Genomic DNA, 20,624 nt, shown 5'->3' with positions numbered 1-20,624 from the left:
GTAATTGTTCCAGAGCAAAGGGCCAGTGTATGTAAATGGCTGACACTCTTGTCTCCTGGCAACTGATGGCCTGGGCCCTTCCCCCCTGCAAGGTGATAGCTAAAGGTGTTGGAGAACAAAGGAATCAAGTGACCTCCTGGCCCGGGAAAGGGACAAAGCCCAGAGAAGGAGGGGCTGGAGAGTGAGTCAGATTGGGACTGGCTGGTGACGTGGAGTGAAGTGCAGATGTGGTTGTCCGGCTCACTGCCCCCCAAAATGGACCCGGCTGAAGGGTCCTGTTTTCTGTACCTACAAGCTCTGTTTTAGACCTTGTTCCTGTCATCTAATAAACCTCTGTTTTACTGGCTGGCTGAGAGTCATGTCTGACTGCGAAGTTGGGGTGCAGGACCCTCTGGCTTCCCCAGCACGCTGCCTGGGCAGACTTGCTGTGGGAAGCACACAGCGGGGCAGAGGATGCTGAATGCTCCAAGGTCAGACCCAGGAAGGTGGAAGCCGTGTGGGCTTCTTGCCCTGAAGACAGTCTGCTCACAGAGAAGAGTCTTCACCAGCGTCCTGACTGGCTTCATAGGGAGCAGTTCCAGAGCATCGCCTGGGGACTCCGTGACAATTATCTTGGCTAATAGCCAATCTACTTATCCTGAGGGACTGATCTAATTCTTTGTTAAACCCATTCATAGCTTTTCCTTTCAAAATATAATGAACACACATCTACAACCCCAAGATACCTTTACAATCACAAGAATTCTAAATTCATGAGTTATACACCTTCCAGTCAAGAAATTTTTATATAACAGATTTGAGCATAAGCTTTTGTGGGTAAAAACCTCACTTCTTCGGACGCATGGAGTGAAAGTCCACTTATGCTCAAATAAATCTGTTAGTCTTTAAGGTGCCTGTTAGGGGGCTTATTCCTTCACCCACTTACTTCTCTGGTCCTTCTCGCATGAACAGAGAGCAACAATACCCGAAGTCCAAAGGTGCAAACAATTCGATGTTTATTGGGGTGAACTTCCAGCAAGCATGATTCCAGTTTCCTTCCTTAGTATCCTCCTTCCCAGCTCTGACACCACAGAGCCTTACACCTGTGTCCCTGTTCCCATTCCTGCTCTTAGCCAAACATAATTCCAACTTCCTTACTCCCATTCCCTGTTCCCATTTCCCCCTTTAGCAAAACATGATTCCAATTTTCTTACCCCCATTCCCTGTTCCCATCTCACACACCCACATGCCCATGCCCACCCACACCCAGTCACTTCCTCATTGACTACAGATTATATAGTAAAACTTGAGTTCTGCTTAGCTATACCTTAACCAATCATTCTCCTGAAATTTAACTAACCAATCCTAACATATTGTAACATGATTATGTAACCAATTATATCCCACCACCTCAATTAGTTTACACCCAGCAAAATTAATTATACAGCAGACAGGAACAATCACAGAACCAGACAGAGATTATACAGACAAACAACAGCAAAGTGGGAACTATAATGACAAAACAATACAGAAGTGAGGATTTCACATCCCAGCTATTGATAAGTGAGTTCTTGCCAGACAGGATGCTATCAAACTAAGTTTCCTTTTACATTTTCTAGGCACTTCCCTTTCTCTGGAGGTGACAGGCACGATCAGGATAGGATTGTATTCCTAACAGCCCAATAGCACCTTATTTCAATGTGACTAGTTTGGAATGTGAGGATGTGACCGTTCGCTTCCCAGCTTATGGCTGCCTCTGCTGCTTAGCCAAAGGCCTGAGCCTAAGCACAGGGCCACAAACTGTCACAGTAAGAGAAGGCCCTTACACTGACAGACAGTGATTTGATTCTTTCTTTTATACCTCTATCACTAGCCAAGTGATAAGAATACACCTAAATTCTTAGAGTATAGGCCTTTACCGACAGGCTTGAATATCTATATCCTAACAGTGCCACTGGACTCCTTGTTGTTTTTGTGGATACAGACTAACATGGCTACCGCCCCGCCATACTCTCTTTTTTTGGTGCCTCTTTGTTCCTGAGCCCGTAGGGTGCAGTAAGGTGAGTTCCAATCCCTTGAGCCTAAACACCTGAATGAATTTTAGTCTACCTTCATACTGTTCCTGTTACCTCTCCCAAACATTTCATATACCAAAGGCCATATCTACACTTTAAGTGTGGGTTAACTCAAGTTATGTCAGCATAGAGTCACTACGGTTACTGTGTCACTTGTGTGCATGTGGACTCCTGGACTCCTTGCCTCAGCAGTCAGGGTACTCACCAGAAGCACTTGTATAGATTCAGGGTGAGGTGCACTATGAATAGATATCCCACTGTCCACCCACCGTATTTTGGGAAGCTTTGGTTTTGCAGTGTTTGCTGGGTACCAAACAGGTTAGACGGGGTGGTTGTGGTCATGGGATCAAACTTCTTAGAATGCGTTGCTAACCATCCACTAATTTTATATGTGTCCCATATATAAACGTATACATAATGTTTACACCTTTTTTTCCCTAAACCCACAAACCTGCCTGGCCCTCCTCACTGCCTGCCATCTCACACAGAATCATGAAGCTTGCATGGCTCTGCACTATTGTCATGAGCGTGTTCACCCAAAGGTGCATACTCCTTTAGTATTTGCAGATCAGCAAACATACATGTGGGATGTGACATTATACTCTACATTCTTTATGAAAATATGCTTATGATATGGATATGACATAGCTAATATATACTTTATGCAAGATGGCTGATGTGGGGTATCATTGCAAAACTTAAGACCTATTTACTGTGTTTATCCAACCTGTATGCATGTAATGTTTGTATCTGAGGCTAGAAATATTGACCATGTCTCTGTATTTCAAATGTGCTCTGCTGGATGAGGCCAGACAATGTTAGTGGCTTATTGAAGGAACGCACAAACACACAAAGATTACCCCAGGAACTGTGTGCAATAGAAACCTCTGAATGACAGTGCTATACAATGGGGACTGTTTGACCAAGATCAGATACCTCTACACAGTGGGTGCTGTTTGACCCAGGTCACAGCAAAAGAGCCTTCCAGAAAGTGGGGGGAAGAAAGAAAAGGGGGACAATGACAGCCTACAAGAACAACTGGAAACACCTGAGGTACAAAAACTGAACAGTGAGAAGTGATTGTCCCAGCAATCCAGATGATGGGAAGACAGACACTTCAGCTCAGCTCAGCTTAGCATACTGAGAACGAGAAGATCTGACATTATCACCCACTGAAGAATAGACAAGGCCAGGTGTGTCTAATATATCTGGTGTCCCCATTATGCAGACATAGCCCTTTGTCTCACTGCTAATAAAACTAATGAAAACAACACAAGACAAGTGAAGTTTTAACAGTGAAGACAAAAGGCGGAAGAAAAATGTCTCAAAAATTAAATGAGAGAGCAATGAGGTGACATGTGAGTACCACAGTTCTGAGTGTCATTTTGTTGGTGATACCTCTTTGCTCCTGAAGTGTGTGTAACAGTGACAGAAGTGGAAGTCTGTATAAAGCACAATGGTAGATTGTCTCCAAAAATGAGTGAAGTTTCTTTCCGTCCAAAGTTCCATAAAGAGGCCAACAGACATTTGGAACCAGTTACAGTGGTCTCCTAGAGAGCTACTTACCTCAGAACTTTGGCACATGCGTCTTGAAAAAAAACGGTGGGAGCACCCATTGCTCGGGGGCTGTTCGTTATAGAGACAGTCAAGGTTCCAGTTATTTAGGGCCTACATTTTTTATAGTTCATGCTTTTTTCCTTTTCCCGATGTTACTTCCCTTAAATAAATCTGTTGTTTGTTTGCAAAAGTCATTTCTCTATCTCTTTTGTCCACTACACCACACAAGAGAGGTGGGAGGCACAGCAACTTCTATCTAACACCAGGTGATAGATCCAGATGGGTGAAAATATCTACTGCTGAAATCAGAATTGTAGCTGGACTATTTACTCTTGAGTTAACAGGGGAGGGACAGATAAAATGTTATACAGATAAAGCTACACAGGATCGTTTCAGGGGACAAGGCAGGATGCCACATTTATTAGGATAACACAATTTGATCTATAACCAATAGCTAATACCAAATACTCACACACACACACAATTCAAATGTTCTGCAGCTGCTGGATAGTTACCAGTCCTGAACGTAGCTTGAGTACGTGGCCTGATTTCACAGCTTTGGTTCATAGCTTGTGGCAGCTAACTGGCCAGGAAAGCTGGGCATGAGGAAGGGCTGGGTCTCTGTCGGACACGCACAGATGCCACTCAATGTTGGCAGCAGAATGTTACCCACAGTCTTCCATACCACTCATCCTTTATTATAGGCTTTTAGTTCGAATCAAGAGTCTATAGGTCTTGCTGTGTCACGCTGCCTCTGGGTTCGGTGTGATTGATCGCTTGTCAGTTGGACCTGTCTTTGATCTTGCTTCAATTGTACCTTTCTTCTTTTCTTTTGAGGTGGACTCTTCTTACTTTGTCAGGGCTGTCGTCTGCATCTTCAGCCGTTGGTGTTTGCACTTAACTTTATCAGGACAGGCTGCGGCTGGAGGTTGATTCCATTATCCATGCATACCTCATTCACACACCTGAACTAAGTTAATGAGGTTACAGCAGGGTTTTGCAAAATGGAGTGAGCATTTTAAAATGGGGTTTTAGTTACAATATGGAATCTTATTAAAACAAGTGTAATGAACAATTTAGAATGTTGGGAGGCAAACAAGAGTTACAATGTTAGAACAGTTAAGTTGGTTTGTTCATTTGATACAAAATAAAGTCATATTAATAATAGTAATTAAAGAAAAGAAACAATTTCATAACTTCAGCTCTACATTGACCCACAAATGACCCTTCAATCCAGAGGTACTGAATGGGTCACACTTCATGTAATTTTCTCAAGGCTGTATAATTTTTTTGAAACAATCTGAGCTGGTGGTTTCAGCATCCAACAGAACATACCACAGATTACAATTAAACGTATCAGAATAAAGAAAAGAATAATTGGGTGTAACAATTTTTAAAGTTGAAGACCAAGAGGGGCCTATCCTTTAAGAATATCATACCAATGGTATGTTATAATTTGTTCTGCTTGTGCAGATACTCTTTATATTTCAGATCCCTGATTAAAATAGCCAAACTGCATGTCTGAACCTGGGCCTGTGTGATTTGATTATTTTTCTTCATTAGTTTGTACAGACTTGTTCAACTGACCCACAAAGAAAAGTTGAAGTTTATAATATTACTGGTATCCAGTGTGTTAGTTCTTTTATCCTCATGAGTTGGGAAGTAATAGGTTAAGGTGGGAGTTTTTAACATAGTTATATTACACATACATTGCTCTACTGGTGGTTCTTGCCAAAAAAGGTCCTCTAATCCAATGGCACTGTAGTGAGGTCGAGACTCACCAGCGCAGCACCTCCTGCTGGTCATCTAGGGAATTAGCTCTCTAGTGTACAGAGCACCTCCTACTGGCCAGTGTCTTGCCTGACACTGGCACCCATGTCCCTGCTGGACCCCGGTGCCCTTTACCTTGGGGTGCTGCTCCTGCAGTAACCCCTTATTCTGGGTTTTCCCTCCCAGGGCAACCCCCAACCCTCTAAACCCACTTTGCCTCAGTGGCTACTGCCAGTCATCATCTAGCCTCCACTCACTGGAGCAGACTGCAGTGTAATGGCCACTCATCATTGGCAAGGGGTTAGGACCTGCTGCCTTTGCCTATCCCTGGGCTGCCCCTCTGCAGCCCCAGTACCTTTTCAAAGGCCTTCATCAAGGCCTGCAGCCTGGGGGTTGAACAGGCTGGAGCTCCCGAGCTCCCCTTGTCCTTCCCCAGCACTGCTCCACTCTCAGGAACTGCTAATGGTAAGAATTCTCTAAGGCCAGCTGATGTAGCTGACTCCTACAGATAGCAGCCTCACATACTGAGGGTGTGAGAAAGCGCTGCCTGTCGGAATTAGCTTCATCACATTGCAGTGTCACAGGTAGCACATCTCTATAGTTTGCCGCAGCGACAGGTCCCACTTTGTTAAAAAACGGTATTTCAAGCAGTCTCACCAACCTGATCACTGTCTTTAACAGTGTAAAAAGCCTACATGCAGTAGATATGGTATATCTTGCCTTTAGTAAGGCTTTTGATGCTGTCTCCCATGACCTTCTCATAAACAAACTACGGAAATGAAACCTAGATGGACATAACGATAAATAAAATAGGCATAAGGAGTGGGGTTCTCCAGGGATCAGGTCTGGAGAGGTTTCTATTCAAAATCTTAATGATTGAGATAATGGCATAGAGAGTACGCTTATAAAGTTTGTGAAAATTTAAGGTCTAGAAAACATGACCTATGAGGGAAGATTGAAATACGATAACAGGTTTCAAGCATGTACAAATAAAGTAGCATCTTTTTACAAAAGCTGTTTCTTACAATCTGTACGTATCACTAACTGCTACCGGGAGCACATTTCTACATGTAGCAATTTCACAGACACCATAGTGCAAGAAACTGCTACCTGCAGGCACTTGCTACATCAGGTAGCAGTTTAATACAAGAGCAGTTTCTTATAATCTGTACGTAGCGATAAGTGCTACCAGCAGCACATTCCTACGCGGAGCAGTATCCTTCACTACCCCAGCACAGTGCTCTGGGCGGCGGGGCTGCAGAGCCAGGTGTAACGACAGCAGGGCAGTTCGGGGGGGTGGGGTGGGGTGGTGGATAGGGGTCGGGATGGTCAGAGGGCGGGGAACAGGGGGGTTGAATGGGGGTGGGGTCCCGGGGGGCCAGTCAGGAAGGAGTGGGGGAGCTAGATGGGGCGGTGGAGGGCAGTCAGGGAGAGGGGTTCCGGGAACAGGGAGAAGGGGTGGTTGGATGGGGCAGGGGTCCCTGGGGGCAGTCAGGAAGGAGGGGGGGTTGGATGGGGCAGCAGGGGGCAGTCAGGGGCGGGGGTTCTGGGGACGGTCAGGGGACAGAGAGCAGGGGGGTTGGATGGGGCAGGAGTCCTGGGGGGGGGCGTCAGGGGGCTAGAAGTGTGTTGGGGGGGCCAGATAGGGGGCAGGGTCCAGGCCATGCCTGGCTGTTTGGGAAGACACGGCCTCCCCTAACCAGCCCTCCATACGATTTCCGAAACCTGATGCGGCCCTCAGGCCAAAAATTTGCCCATCCACATCTCTATTGTTAATGTTCCCTTTTGCTGGATGTTTACTAGGCATCTGCTTTGAGTGTAAGGCTTTTTGCTGCACTGTTTGTTCGAGCACTGTAGGGACAAAACAGTTCTGTTTCTTTAAACAGGGAAGGGGAGGAGAAAGGAGCTGAGCTGAGAGAGAGAGACAGGAAATAGGCAAGGAAGTCCTGCCAGGGTCTACATCTAGAGAGTGAAACTTCTTGAATTTCATCAGTTTGTGGGGATTTGCCCACTCATTTTGAGAGGAAGAAAAGCTGATTTTCGTTCCAACGGAACCAGTGCTCTTCAGTGCTGCAGGGTGAGCTCAGCATGCAAAATATTTCACTTGGCTGAAATCATGTTAGAGCAGGGTTTTTGTTCTGTAAAGATCAGCGACATCTCCTCTTGAGAGACGGGTGGGGGAGGTGCATCTCTGCGGAGGTCTCTAGAGTCCCTCCTGCAGGGGAGCAGAGGAGGTCTCAGGATTGTAGTCTTTCGTAGGTGTCTAAACCAGAAAGGAGAGGACTGGTCTGCCATTTCCTCTGCTTTTAGCAGCTGTGTGTGTGAGGGAGGGATCGAGACTGAGGAGGCGCTTGGGTGGGGCATGAGACAGAAGTGTGTGTGTGACAGAATGAGTCTGAGTGTAAGGTATGGGCTATAGATCAGAACTGTCCCAGGGGAGGTACCACCCTCCTGCCCATCATCAAGAACAGCTGAGAAAACCACAGGAGCCACTGGCCTGCTGTAGGGCACAGAGGGGCCATGAGGCAGCCTGGGGGATCTCTCCCTTTGCCAGGTGGAGACACATCCCCAGCCCTACTTAAGCTGTTTTGAAACTTCGGAGACTGGAACTGCTGCGGGCATCCTGTGGCTGTTTCCCCCCCGGCTGCTCACGGGCTTTAAGGGTCGGGGGTTATCTCTGGGAAGAGAAGGCAGATTTGGGGATTGTTGTTAAGGAGGTTGTTTAGAGAGGAAATAGAAACCAAAGAAGGAGCTAACTGAGGTGCCCTCCTTTCCCCAATCCCAATTCTGGACTAAAAGCTTCCTTTGCTGGAAATTCAGGCAGCTTTGAGACATAGATCCAAAACCCCCACAGGAAAATCACTCTGTGAATTACACAGCATAGATCACATGCCATGACATTTATGGACACTTAAATATTAACAACTGCTGAACGACGTACAGACCCAGCCTTAACTCCCATTTATACTGGTTTGTTTACATACATTACAGTCAGTGCATGAACTATGTAAGACAGGATTTAAAAAACAATCCATGTATATTTCACTCATTTTGGGGCAGACACTTTGGTTTATGTCTACATCTCTGAGGCTCCACTGAAGGAGCTACATAATGTTATGACTGGTGACCATGTGTCACTCTTACTTGGGCTGTGTTTCTTGGTGTGCCAATGGGCTGCTGCTCTTGGGGGGGATGGATCAAATGGGGGTGTTTTTTGGTTTCATAAATTCATAGACTTTTAAGGCCAGAAGGGACCATTAGATCATCTGGTCTGGCACCATTTGTTTGATTAAAGCAGATCTTCCGGAGAGGCCTCCAGCCTTGATCTGAAGACTGCAGGAGATGGAGAATCCACCATTTCCTTTGGTAGCTTGTTCCAATGGTTAAACACCCTCGCTGTTAGAAACTTGTGCCTTATTTCTAACTTGAATGTATCTGGCTTCAGTTTCCAATCATTGGTTCTTGCCATGATTTTATCTGCTCTGTTATGCAAGTATTTTCTGTGTGGAGACAACTTTGGGAGAGAGGGAGCTCTGTGGTCAGCCTGAGAGTTTGCTCTCTGCCATGGGCTCTGATTGAAGTCTGTTCTCTGGGAACTGGGCATTGGTGCTGGGCTGAGATTCCCAGAAGAAGGTTTTGCCCCACCTGCTGTGTGACCGTCTCATGCCAGGACTGGTGTGCATGTGAAAATAAAACAAGTTACACTTAAAGTGTACCCAGACTTTGCATCACTGACTTCTTCTCTATCGGAAACTGACCTGCAAGACCCTGGACATCTGCTACTGTTTAGCAGAGAGATGACACTGGTGTCAGAAGTTGGGACAACAATAGCAACATAAGGCTGGATTATATTTCAAACCTGCACATGAAGAGAAACCATTATGGACCGTTACTGATTTAATCCGTTCAGTGACAAGGTTTTGGAGGAGAAATCTAGCCCCAAAATAAAGGTGCAAGGCTGCTGTGCAGCTCCCTGAATCTATGGACTGGGCTAGTCCACAGTCCACTCATAACCGTTTCACAAGGGCTACTCGATCAGCATGTACAGGGTTGAAAGTAAGGGGGAGTGGGAGGGAGCTAAAAACAGAGGGCGAGCTCCCCCTCCATGGCTGGTGAGCTGATTCTCCTCCTGTTTCAATATACTTTAGCTTCTGTACATCGGCATCTCTCAGAAGTTGGAATCTATGTGCCTGCCTGGGATGGATCTGCTAAACAAGAGACTAATTCCCATCTTCCCCTGCACATCCCCTTCCTCCTGGCCTGCAGGGAGACACCCAGAGGGAACTGCATACAAAGTGTTGCAGCAGAACGCAGGCCACTGCAGTGAAGCAGGGCGTGACTGTCACGTGTTGCCGGCACCCAGTGCCGAGAGGCTGAACAACAGCTTGAGTTGGTTCGTTACCCGGTGTGCTACACCCAATAATCACAACGGGGTGGAGAAGCAGAAAAGTTTATTTGCAGCTGCAATAAGGTACAGGGAGAATAAGCCACATACAAAATAGTGACCCTGTAGGGCCCAGTAAGGACTGTTTCTTAAGGGGATTCCTGGGATATTTAAGGCTGCTTTGGCTGCTTTTTTAAACAATTTATATGCCCCTAAGGGGGCATCCCATCCTTCTGATTGGGTACAAGTGGGGGCATTTCTAACTGTGCCGTTCAAATTACACTCGCCATAGGGACCACTACAAACCCACCATTGGCTTGCTACATTGGAGATATTAACTGGACAGCAAGTTACATTTCCAAACCCCTTTTTTTGTGGTAAGATTATTTGTAAGGGTTTCCCTAAAAGGGGAGGAACCATTACACCCACACTGTTGGCCTCCCCTGTTGGTCTTTATCCAATACCCATCAGCCCACTGTGTAATAACACAGGAGCTCTTTCCCACAGGATGCCCATAGTGATCAGATTGGTTTCGGGTAAAACATAACACTCCCTCAGTGTGTACGGCAACTGAATACTCCTGGTCCTGATAGGTGGCCTGCTGTAAAGAGGTCTTATTCCAGAACGGTGAGTCCGTTCTTTCCTGCTCTTTGGTGGTGGCTAATTCTGCTAGGGTCAAGGGCAGCATGTCAAGGGGCATTCCCGTTTTGGGGGATAGTGGAGTTGGAGCACACACCCAGCAATCAGTCTGGTTTGTTAGCAACATGGTGCGCAAGCAAAACAAAGGAGTTATGCTCCCGATATGCACAGTTTGGAAATACCAATACAGAGAATAACAATGTTACCCAATTAATTATGACCAGAGTCTTCCCAACCCAGGATCTCCAGTACCTGGGTGGGCCCATTTTAGCATTAAAGTGCCCGCTATTTGTGTCTTTTAAACAGTAGTTTTAGCCCGAGATGGTCACTAGATGAGGAGTCAGCAGGTTGGACAGTCCACTGTCCTGCTGACGAGGGGGCGGTTACTGCCTTTAGACGAGAGTGATGGATCCAGTTCTTGTGTCCCTCGATCTTTGCCGCTGTATGGGAGATCAGCAGGACGCTATAGGGTCCTTTCCACTTTTCCTGGAGAGGCTCGTCTTTCCAGGTGCGAACAAACACAGAGTCACCAGGCTGTAAGGAGTGAACGGGAGAGTCCAAGGGGAGAGGCTGGGAATCCTTGGTATACCTGTGAAGAGACAAGAGAACAGCAGACAAGGAACACATATACTGTGACAAAAAACCATTACCCAACTCCCATTCCCCTGACAGAACCGGGGTGCCGTTCATAGGCCATGCCCTTCCAAACATAATTTCAAAGGGACTGAGCCCTAATCTACCCTTTGGGAGAACGCGGATACGGAGTAGGACGAGAGGCAAAGCATCAGGCCATCGCAGTGAGGCTTCTTGGCACACTTTTGAGAGATGCCGTTTAAGGGTCTGATTGGTCCGCTCCACTACCCCACTGGCTTGCGGTCTCCAGGGCGTATGGAGTTTCCAGGGGATCTGTAAGGCATGTGAGATGCTTTGAATGATTTTTGACGTGAAGTGTGTCCCATTGTCAGATTCCATCCACAGGGGGAGTCCAAAGCGAGGAATGATCTCCTTAACAAACTTGAGGGCCACTGTTCTGGCAGTGTAGTTACGGCATGGGAAGGCTTCTGGCCATCCGCTGAACCGATCCACTATAACCAGGAGATATTTGAACCCTTGGGTCCGGGGAAACTCAGTAAAGTCTATTTGCCACACTTGTCCGGGGCCCGGAGTGGGTTCTAGGGCAGTTGGTGGCACAGGATGTCCCGGTCGGGGGTTATTCTTTTGGCAGACTAAGCAGTCCGCTTGTACCTGGGCAGCCAGGGGTCGGAGTCCGGAAGTGATAAAGTATTTTCCCATTAGCTGGATAAGTGCTTCCCTGCCAGCATGAGTGGTTTGATGTAGTTTCTGCAGCACTGGCCGGATTAGGCCCTTTGGTAAGAGGACCTTCCCTTCTGGGGAATGGAGCCATCCCTCCTTTCACAACAGCATAACCCGCCCTCCTTTGCCCATTTATTACAGTACGGCTACCATCAGTGTACCACTCATAATCTGCATTTGGGAGGGGTACATCCTTTAAATCCAGACGGCTGGAGTACTGGACATCTATGATCTCTAAACAGTTATGTTTCTGTTCCTCTGTTTCTGGCAAGAGAGTGGCTGGGTTAAGGGAGGGGCAAGGCTGTAGGGTGACTTCAGAGTTCTCTAACAGCTTAGCCTGGTACCGAGCAATTCGAGCCTGGGTGAGCCAAAGCCCTCCCTTTGCATCCAATAAGGCTCGGACCATATGGGGAGTATAGATTTGCATAACCCCTCCCAATGTTAGCTTCTCGGCTTCCTCAAGCAATAGGGCTGTAGTTGCGACCGCCCGTAAACATGCCGGCCAACCCTTTGCAACCTGATCCAGTTGCTTAGAAAAATAAGCCACAGGATGTCTCCATGCTCCTATCAGCTGTGTGAGCACTCCTAGGACCACCCCCCTTCGTTCATGTACATACAACTGAAACGGCTTAGAGAGATCCGGCAGGTCCAGAGCTGGGGCTTCCATCAATTTTCTTTTCAGGATTTTAAATGCCCTGTCAGCCTCTGGGGTCCAATAGAAGGGGTAGATCCACTCCTTTTACACAGTCGTACAGGGGTTTAGCCCACAGTTCAAACTCTGGGATCCATATTCTGCAAAAGCCTGCCATACCCAGAAATGCCCTGAGCCGCTTACAATTATTTGGAGAGGAACTTGACAGATAGATTCCTTTCTTTTTTTTTTCGCTTGAACGCTGACGCTCCCCTTGCCTTAGCTGTAACCTGATCCCTCTCCACCTCAGACAACAGGGTTCTCAGGAGGATATTACAGTCGTCTCAATCGGCTTGTGACTACTGAGGCACCCCTCAAAGACTGAAATAAACCTGCTTGCGTTCGTTGAGAATTCCCCAGCCTGTGTTTTAAAAGCTGCTAAGTCTATTGGATTGAATGGCACATGGGTATACACTTGCATAGTGGTAGCCTGACGTCCGTCTGCCCCTGGGCAAGCCACAACAGTCTCGGTAAGCAAAGGATAGAGTCCCACCAAGGGGGCAATCTCTGTAACCCGAGGCATCCTACCCTTATACGGTGGGGATGTGGGGGCCGAAGGGGACACCGGCTTTGCCATTACAGTGGGGGTGGGGGTCTGGGGACTAACATTAGCTGCTACCGAACCAGTCGGAGTCAGATTACAGCGCTGTAAAATATCTGGTTGAGTACATAAAGTCAGAAACAAATGCGCATACATATGTTCATTTCATTTCCTTGTTCTCTGACAGAACAGGAGTATCTGAAGGATCATGTTGTAATTAATTGACCCTCCTGGTGGCCACCACTCCTGGTCCTCTAGTTGATATTGAGGCCAGTCAACTGTACAGAATCGTTTTAATTGGCTCTTAGTCATCGGATCCGCACCAAATACTTTCCAGTTTGCTAGAATGCACTCTAGGGGCGTACACCGTGCCCTAACCTAACCTTACGTTCAATATTTTCATCAATGACCTGGAAGTGAATATAAAATCACAGCTGATTAAAAATTTGCAGATGGGCCAAAGATTGGAGTGGTGACTAATGATGAAGATAAGGCACTCACACAGAGCAATCTGGGTTACTTGGTAAGCTGTGTCCATTCAAGCAAAGTGCATTTTAATACAGCCAAATGCCAGTTCACACATCGTGGATCAAAGAGTGCAGCCATGCCTACAAAATGGGGGTAGGGGTCTGTATCCCAAAAGCAGTGACTCTGAGAAGGGTTTAGGGATCATAGAGAACAGACAACTCCACTTGAGCTCCCAGGCAGTGCTGTAGCAAAAAGGGCTGATGTGAGTTCTGGATGTCTGAACAGGGAGGTGATTTTACCTCTGTTTATGGTACTGGTGGGACTGATACTAGAAAATTGTGTACAGTTCTGCTGTCCATACTTTTAAGAGAATGTTGAAAATTTGGAGAGGATGCAGAGAAGAGCCACAAAAAATGATCTGAGGCCTCAGTGTACTTCGCTTAATTGAACAGGCCACGAGGTGACTTGATTATGGTGTTTAAAGTACCTTCATGGAGAGAAAATATCAGGCATTAAAGGACTCTAACTCCGGAAGGCATAACAAAAACCAGTGGCTGGAAGTTAAAGCCAGACAAATTTAAATGAGAAATAAGGCACAAATTTCTAACAGGGAGGGCAGTAACCATTAGAACAAGGTGATACTGCTCCTTAACAGTAGGCCTCTATGGGCTAGGTTGGGGCCTGGCTCCAGTAGAACTCCCCAGGCTAGGGTTAGGGTTACCAAGAGTAGGGATTCCATGGATCAGGTTAGGCCTGAGGTTGGTAGGACTCCCCAAGCTAGGGTTATGGTTGCCAGGGGAGGAGGTCCCTGGGCTACAGTGAGAAGTGCAGCCAATAGGGATCCCCAGACTAGGGCTAAATTTACTACAGCTAGGGCTGCCTTGAGTAGGGTTAAGGCTTCGATGTGTAGGCCTCTCCAGGCTAGGTTTAGGCCTGCGGTGAGTAGGGCTTCCCAGGCGAGGCTTAGGGTGACCAAAAGTAAGGCTCCCTGGGGTCAGTTTAGGCCTGGTGTTGGTAGGAATCCTGGGCTCACGGTTAGGATTGAACAAGTCTTGGGGTGCCTGGAGTCTGCCAACACTTTAGACTGTTAGGGCTCCTTGGCCTGGGTTAGAGTCACTAAGGGTAGGGCTCCCTGGGACGGCATTAGGGTAAATTATGGTAGGGTTACCATATTTGAACTTTCAAAAAAGAGGACACTTCATGGGGGGGCTAGCCCCGCCCTGCCCCCCAGCCACTCCCTCCCACTTCCCACCCCCTGACTGCCCCCCACAGAACCCCCAACCCATCCAACCCCCCTGATCCTTGTCCCCTGATCACCCCCTCCCAGGACCCCTGCCCCTAACCGACCCCCTGGACCCCACCCCCTATCTAAGCCTCCCTTCTCCTTGTCCCCGACTGCCCGCTCCTGAGACCCCCCCAACCCTAACTGCCCCCCTAGAATCCCACCCCCTACCTGTCCCCTGACTGCCCCTACCCCTCTCCACACCCCCGCTCCCTGACAGGCCCCACCCAGAACCCCCAACCTATCCAACCCCCCTGCTCCCTGTCCCCTGACTGCCCCCCCCAGAACCCCCGACCCATCCAACCCCCCCCACCCCTGACTGCCCCTACCCCTCTCCACACCCCCGCTCCCTGACAGGCGCCCCCTCCCCCAGAACCCCCAACCCATCCAACCCCCCTTGCTCCCTGTCCCCTGACTGCCCCCCCAGAACCCCGGACCCATCCAACCCCCCCTGCCCCTGACTGCCCCTACCCCTCTCCACACCCCCGCCCCCTGACAGCCCCCCCCCAGAACCCCCAACCCATCCAACCCCCCCTGCTCCCTGTCCCCTGACTGCCCCTCCCCCAGAACCCCCGACCCATCCAACCCCCCCGCCCCTGACGGCCCCTACCCCTCTCCACACCCCCGCTCCCTGACAGGCCCCCCCCAGAACCCCCAACCTATCCAACCCCCCTGCTCCCTGTCCCCTGACTCCCCCCCAGAACCCCCGACCCATCCAACCCCCCCCGCCCCTGACTGTCCCTACCCCTCTCCACACCCCCGCTCCCTGACAGGCGCCCCCTCCCCCAGAACCCCCAACCCATCCAACCCCCCTTGCTCCCTGTCCCCTGACTGCCCCCCCAGAACCCCCGACCCATCCAACCCCCCCTGCCCGTGACTGCCCCACCTCTCTCCACACCCCAGCTCCCTGACAGGCGCCCCCCCAGAACCCCCAACCCATCCAACCCCCCCTGCTCCCTGTCCCCTGACTGCCCCCTGGGATTGCATGCCCCTTCTCCAACTCCCTGGCCCCCTTACTGCGCCGCTTAGAGCAATGCGTCTGGCTCCGTGCAGAGCCGCTGCCAGATACGCTGCTGCGCTCCCCCACCCCGAATGCTGCCGGTGCGGCGTGCTGAGGCTGCAGGGGTGGGGCTCTGGCTGCTGGAGGCCCCGATGTGAGCGGCTCAATCCTGCCCGGCCGCCCTATCAGCAACGTCACGCTCTGCATTGGGAAGGAAATCCCAGACCTTTTTAGATTTTTTACAAATTCCTCCTAGATGGCTATTTAAAAACCAAAAAGCCGGACATGCCCGGGAAAATCCAGACATATGGTAACCCTAATAATGGTAGGCCTCTCCGGGCTAAGTTTAGGGCCCAGTGGGGCTTCCCGGGCTACTAAGAGTAGGGATCCCCGGGCTAGGATTAGGCCTGGGGTCTGTAGGGCTTCCTGGGCTAGGGCTAGGGCTACTAACAGTAGGCATCTCCACGGTGGGTTTAGGTCTGTGGTCAGTAGGGTTGTCTGTGTTAGGGTTATATGGATTAGGGATTGGGTCCCATAGGGATCCTCTGGATAAAGTAAGGTTAAAAAGCCTCTGGCTCCCTAGATTAGAGTTGGGGTTACTAAGTGGTTCTCCGGCGTAGGATTAGGTTAGTAAAGCTAAAGATCCCTGGGCTAGGTTTAGGTCTTTGGCCAGTAGGGATCGTCAGTCTAGGGTTATGGTTACAAACAGTAGGCTGTGATGTTATTGACTTGAACTGGGACCGTATAAAACATTGTTGCAACCAAGGTCCTGTAGTCGCACCAAATCTTATATAAAGGGGGTCAAATGAGGTGTCTAAGACAAGGTTATGATTTGCTGATTATGATTATGCTATCTGTGTATGTGTATCATTTTTATAGTTGAAGTTTTGAATATTGGCTCTATACTGTCTGTATTTCAAACTTATGCTATGCTTCTGGCTGACACCCCAGACAAGTTGGTTTCAGCTCTGCCTAGCCTGTTTGATGGCTCATTAAGGACCATCAGCTATACAACTGACGCATTGAGAGAAGGCAGACACGCCTTGGGACTCAGCAAGGTATGCAAGGACATGCCTATGGACAGAACGCTGAGGTTTTTCCATGCCATGTGATGGATAGCTTGTCTTTGGAACAAAGAAAGAAAGACCACATGGCAAGAGAACTTAAGGTCACATAGGCCTCTAAGGGTAGTGTTAGGCCTGGGATCGATAGTGCTCCCCCGATTACGGCTACTAAGGGTAGGGCTCTCTGTCCTAGGGTTTGGCCTGTGGCTAATAGGTATTTAGCATTACTAAGGATTGGGCTCCTGGGCTAGTGTTAGGCTTAGAAAGAGTAGGTCTCTCTGGGCCAGGACTGATAGGGTTCCCAGGCTAGAGTTGGGTAACAAGGGGTAGGTCTCAGACGGTTATAAAGGGTAGGGTTCACTGGGCCAGGGTTATTCCTGTGGCTGGTAGAGCTCCTCAGGCTAGGGATAGGCCTCGGTGGATAGCAGAGGGCTGGGGTTTGGGTTAGAAAGGCTCCCAGGGTCAGACTTGGGCCTGGAGCTGGTAGGGCTCCCTGGTTTAGGGTTACCAAGTATAGGGTTCTTTGGGCTAGGATTAGTTCTCAGACTGGTCGGGCTCCCTGAGCTAGGGTTAGGGATACAAAGTGTGGGGCTCCCCAGTCTAGGGTTAGGCCTGGAGACAGTATGGCTCCCTGAGTTAGGTTTAAGGTTGGAAAGGATAGGGCCTCCCAGCTGGGGTTACATCTAGGGGCTGTACGGTTTCCTGGGCTAGTGTTAGGGTTATGGGGAGAGGGCTCTACGAACTAGTGTTAGACCTCAGGCTGGTAGAGCATCCCATGATATGGTTAGGCTTATAAAGGGTACAGCTCCCCCGGCTAGGGTTAGTCCAGCATACTAGGTGGCGAAATGCTTATCTATCCAGTTAGAGATGCCAACGACATGGGTTTGGGGTGAGCCCCTTCCTTCCCTCAGAGACAAGCTCCTAAGTTGGGCTTCAGGGAGATGCCTATCTCTGCTTAGAGATCCACGAATGGGAGTCAGGCAGTTCAGGCACCTAAGAAGTTTCTTGAGGGAGCTAGCTAGGTGTCTGCCTTGCTCTACATAGAACAACCAGAGGAGGAAGTGGTGCTGTCTCTCTTATAACTTTTAGGCTAGTGGTTAGAGCACTTATCTGGGATGTGTGAGACCCAGGTTACTTTCCACCCTCTTTGTGAGAGGGGGAGTAAAGATTTGAACAGTGTCTTCCATCTTTCAGGAGAACACTCTAACTACTGAGCTATGGGATATTCTGTGGGGGCTTTCTCTCTATCTCTCCTCTTGAAGCTGTTCCACAGTGGATAAATAATGAGTGATTGGGACTGGGGGGTCTCCAATCTCCTAGGTGGGTGCCCTAACCACAGAGCCATTCACAGTTGCTCTCTCTGGCCTAATGACTGTTCTACTGTTGATACATACTTAAATAGTCAATAGTGATTTTGGGTGCCCAACTTGAGATATATGACAAGATCCTAATTTTCAGAAAGTACTACCCTCTGAAAATCAGGACCCTTCAATGTGTACCAATTATGCTTTCAAAAATCACTGGTTACTTTGAAAATCTTGTCCTCAGAGCCTAAAAAACCAGGATATTACAGTATTGACTTTCTCCGGCTAAGCATGGCAACAGAGCAGTGTCTGCTGTTGTCTATAGGACCCTGGCCTCATTTGTTGCAGAAGCTGGAATTTGTATTGTGAACGAAGCATTTTATTATAGGAAGAGAAAAGATGATGTCATGGTTAAGGCAGCTGAATGCTGTCCAGGAAAGCTAGATTATATCCCTGCCTCTGCCAGAATTCCCATGTGAGGCCAGCAAGTCATTTTAAATCAAAGTGCTCACAGCTGGCCATAAATTGTGTGTTCCTCATTTTCTGGGTGTCCGGCATGAGGCACCTGGACCAGTTTTACAGAAGTGCTCAGCCCTCACAATTACATCTGAAGTCGACTGGAGCTGTACTTTGAATGTATGAAGTGCTGTACAATGCTCTGTACTTTGGAACAATCAGGCCCTAGGTGTCCCAAGCTGAACAACTAAAATTAATGGATACTCCTGACAGTCTAATCTCTCTGTGCTTCAGTTCCCCAGTTGTAAAATGGGGATAATAATAACCCCTCACCTCACAGGAAAGTTGCAAAGATAAATTAATTCATGTTTTTAATTCCTCAGATACAAAGGTGAGAGCACCATAGAAACACCCAGAAAGAAATTAATTCTGAATGGGGTGTGTTGCATAAGGCCTGAGGCCACACATTGATTCAGGAGGATAAAAATAAATACTAACTGCCCGCTCACTGAATGAGGCACAGGTCCCGTGGAAAGACTAAAGACTGTATCGTGGTGCACTTGCTCAAGGGAGCAGGATTCAGGTGGCACAGCCAGCCTTAGTTCTGGCATTTCCTAACTTTTGGTTGCTTGACTTTGCAACCGTAATGTTCTTTAATGTAGGTTTTTTTGAGGTGTAAGAGCCATTTTTCTAAAGGAGATGTCCTGGGGAGTTTGTCTGGGCTAAAGGCTGCAGTAGGAGACTAAGCCGAGATAGGGACCATAGCATCCATGTCACTTTCCTCAACAGATGGATGTCTCTAGGGCAACACTTATGATAGTCACTCTGTGTGCAGGGCTGATGCAAGCAAATCTAGGCCCCCTGTGACCCCACTCTTTAGGGACCCATATATATATATAGTGGGTGAAAGACCATATGCAAAGAATAGTTATCGATGGCTTGCTATCAAACAGGGTGGGCGTATCATAGGAGTCAGTCCTGGGTCCAGTACCAGATAATATTTTCATTAATGACTTGGATAATGAAGTGCCTTATGAAATCTGTGGATGACACCATGGCTAGAGGGGTGGCGAACACTTTGGAGGACAGGATTTAGAATTCAAAATCACCTTGCCAATTTGGAGAATTCATCTGAAATCAACAAGATGAAATTCAGTAAAGACAAGCACAAAGTAGTACACTGAGGAAGGAAAAATCAAATGCACAGCTACAAAATGGGAAATGACTGGCTACGTGGTAATGGGGGTTACAGTGGATCACAAATTGAATATCAGTCAGCAATGTGATGCAGTTGCGAAAAAGGCTAATATGTTTCTGGGGTGTATTAACAGGCGTGTCATATGCAAACCATGGGGGAGGTAACTGTTCTGCTGTACTTGGCACTGATGAGGCTTCAGATGGAGTACCGTGAACAGTTGTGGATGCCACATTTTAGGAAAGATGTGGCTAAACTGGAGAGGTTCCAGAGGAGAGCAACAAAAATGATAAAAGGTTTACAAAACCTGAGCTATGAGGAAAGGCTAAAAAAACTCTGGAAGTTTCAGGCTGGTCTACGCTGAGAAATGAGGTTGATCCAGCTACATTGCATAGGGGTGTGACAAAGCCACACCCCTGAGCAATGTAGTTAAGCCGACCTAATCCCAGATGTAGACCAGCACAAGGTCAACGAAAGAATTCTTCCATTGACCTAGCTATCCTCTCTCAAGGAGGTGGATTTACTACAGCGACGGGAGCCTCCTCTAGTCATTGTAGATAGCGTTTAAACCGAAGCGCTGCAGCTGTGCCACTGTAGCATTTTAAGTGTAGACATAGTCTTGGTCTTGAGAAAAGAAGTCTGGGAGGGGAGGGGGACCTGATAACAATCTTCAAATTATTAAGGGCTGTTATAAAGGGAACAGAAATCAATTGTACTCCCTGTCCACAGAAGGTAGGACAGGTAATAAGGGGCTTAATCTGCAGCAAGGGAAATTTAGGTTAGATATTGGGAAAAACTCTCTATAAGGGTTGTTAAACACTGGAATAGGCCTCCAGGAGAGGTTGTGGAATCCTTGTCATTGGAGGCTTTGAAGAACAGATCAGACAAATGCTTGCAGGGACGGT

The 20,624-nt window shown here is 48.2% G+C and overlaps 1 protein-coding gene across 3 annotated transcripts in view; it reads left to right on the top strand.

The window, feature by feature from the left end:
• Positions 1–7,302: 7,302 nt before the first annotated feature.
• LOC140912512 (NACHT, LRR and PYD domains-containing protein 3) overlaps positions 7,303–20,624 on the top strand; it is a 65,412-nt gene continuing 52,090 nt past the window's right edge. For all 3 annotated transcript variants that reach the window (XM_073347003.1, XM_073347002.1, XM_073347004.1), the window contains exon 1: positions 7,303–7,458. The gene's annotated coding sequence lies outside the window, so the exon portion shown is untranslated. The remainder of the gene's footprint in view (positions 7,459–20,624) is intronic.

Source organism: Lepidochelys kempii, chromosome 6 (assembly GCF_965140285.1).
Source record: "Lepidochelys kempii isolate rLepKem1 chromosome 6, rLepKem1.hap1, whole genome shotgun sequence".
In the NCBI taxonomy this organism is placed as follows: domain Eukaryota; kingdom Metazoa; phylum Chordata; order Testudines; family Cheloniidae; genus Lepidochelys; species Lepidochelys kempii.
Note: the sequence above shows the minus strand (reverse complement) of the source record. Positions and strands in the feature narration are given on the sequence as shown.